This window comes from Gossypium hirsutum, chromosome A11 (assembly GCF_007990345.1).
Source record: "Gossypium hirsutum isolate 1008001.06 chromosome A11, Gossypium_hirsutum_v2.1, whole genome shotgun sequence".
Lineage (NCBI taxonomy): Eukaryota > Viridiplantae > Streptophyta > Magnoliopsida > Malvales > Malvaceae > Gossypium > Gossypium hirsutum.
In genome coordinates this window covers 99,961,442-99,963,763 of record NC_053434.1, presented here as the reverse complement: position 1 = coordinate 99,963,763, position 2,322 = coordinate 99,961,442, and the positions used below count along the sequence as shown (strand labels likewise).

At 40.1% G+C, this 2,322-nt stretch overlaps 1 non-coding gene across 1 annotated transcript; it reads left to right on the top strand.

Annotated features, from left to right (window-relative positions):
* Positions 1 to 1,388: 1,388 nt before the first annotated feature.
* Positions 1,389 to 1,495, top strand: LOC121210481 (small nucleolar RNA R71). Its single transcript, XR_005905597.1, has one exon. It is a non-coding gene; the product is annotated as a small nucleolar RNA R71 (small nucleolar RNA).
* Positions 1,496 to 2,322: the final 827 nt, after the last annotated feature.

The following is a 2,322-nucleotide window of genomic DNA, read 5'->3' as shown; positions in this document are numbered from 1 at the left end:
GACGACAGACTGTAGAGGCCGCCACGAGCGTTTTCGTGAGCTTGAGCCGTTATGGGCTCTTTAGGCTGAGATGGGCCGTGTGGGCCCAATGGGCTCGTGAGGACCACACGGATAAAGTTTACAGTAAGTGACAAATAATGGAGTGGGCTATGGTACCGCAAAGTCACAACTAAAATTGGGCTGTTTGGGCTGTACGAGCGTGTGGGCCCACTTGGGCCGAGTAACGGGCCTCGTGCCTATTTACACTTCTTGGGCCATACGGGTTATCTGAGTCGTTTGAGATGACTGTAGACCTTTTAAAGGGTCATTATCTGTACCAAGACCCCAAAAGTAGTTAAATGACCAAAATACCCTTGAGGAGTAAAATTACTATTTTAACCCTAACGGATGGAAATGACCATTATACCCTAGAGGTAGGTTGAGTGATGAGTGTATGATATATGCATGACTGTATCTGAGTATGAAACCTTATATACACGTAATATTTATGACTTGACATTCTGCATTGGGTTGGGATTCTAATTCGGAGGAAGTACTGTACTAGTGGCTTTGCCACGTTTTACTGTTTTGGTGGCTTTTCCACGTATTTTGATATTAGTGGCTATGCCACTGCCTCGATATTTTCTTTATCCAAATTTCTTGGATTCTCAGTATTTCTTGGCAAGGTTCCTTGTGGTCTATTACGAAGCTCTGTAGCTAATTGACCAATTTGGTTTTCCAAATTTTATAGTGTTGCTGCTTGACTCTGGATCAAAGTGTCATTCTTCGCCATGTATGCTTTCAACAAGTTCTCCAAACTATTTGATGATTCAGCTTGAGGTGGTTTTGGAGCTTGCTGATTAAACCTTTAAGATTGGTTGGGTCTATACTGCATAAAGTTGTTGTTTGGTCCATTTCCTTAGTTGCTCCAAGAAAAGTTGGGGTGATTATGCCATGAAGGATTATAGAAGTTGGACTGGGGTCTTTGTCCACTCCTATTTTGATGTTGGTTCTCCACATAGGATACTGACTCGGGATTTAATGGGCAATTCTTGAAAGAATGTCCCTCCCCACAGTACACACAGGAAACTACTTCAAACGGGCTTGGTGGCTGAGCTACAAAATTATTAGCACCATTAGCGGTAAACTAATTTAACATAGAGGAAATAGACAATACCTGAGCTGATAACGAAGTCAGAACATCAACTTCATAAACTCCAGCTACAGGTATTCCTGAAGTTGTTTGATTTGTTGGCCATTGATAGTTGTTACTCGTGATCCTCTCAATGATCTCATAAGCCTCATTATAAGACTTAGACAAAATTGCACCATTCACAGAAGCATCTACCATCAATTTTGTATATGTATTGAGACCATTATAGAATGTCTCCAAATAGATACAATAAGGAATCCCATGATGAGGACACTTACGAAGTAACTCCTCGAATCATTCCCAAGCCTCATACAAAGACTCGTCATCCAATTGTTGGAAAGTTGTGATCTCGTTCCTCAACTTAGCATTTTTTCTAGGCGGGAAATACTTAACCAAAATTCTCTCTACTAATTCTTGCCATGGAGATATAGAACTTGGTGGCAATAAATTGAGCCATACTTGTGCTCGATCTCGCAACGAGTACGGAAAAAACTTCAACCTCAGTACGTCTTCAGTCACACCGGCTATCTTGAATGAGTCACTCGCCTCCATAAACAATTGAAAAAACTTCAACCTCAGTACGTCTTCAGTCACACCGGCTATCTTGAATGAGTCACTCGCCTCCATAAACAATTGAAGGTGGAGATGTGGATCTTCTGTGGGCATACCAAAAAATTGGGCTACCGTTTGTTGCATTTGAAACATCACTGGTTTCAATTTGAATTGGGTTGCCTCAATATTTGGCCTTCTAATTCCTGGATTTAACTCATTGAAAAGTAGCACAACATATTGTCTAATGCATTGATCCCTATCATCGGCAATCAGGATAGGATTTCGTACACGTTCGGCTTCATTACCTTGGTCTTGATTTTGATTTCCAAGGTCCATCTCATTCTGTCTCTTAGCTATTCGTTCACGTCTTCTTTGTCTAAAAGTTCGCTCAATTTCAAGATCTATTGGGAGTAAATCGATAATCCGATCTATGCTCATAAACATCTGGAAAGAAGATTACAAAATTAAAAAGAATAAGTTAGTACTGTTATAAATAACCAAATTGAAAATAAATTATTTCACAAGAAATGACTATGGCAACAGTTGACAATCCTCGACAACGGCGCCAAAAACTTGTAACACTTCGGTTTGTGCAAGTGTACACAGTCGTTATAAAGTATTAAGTAAGTATCAATTTA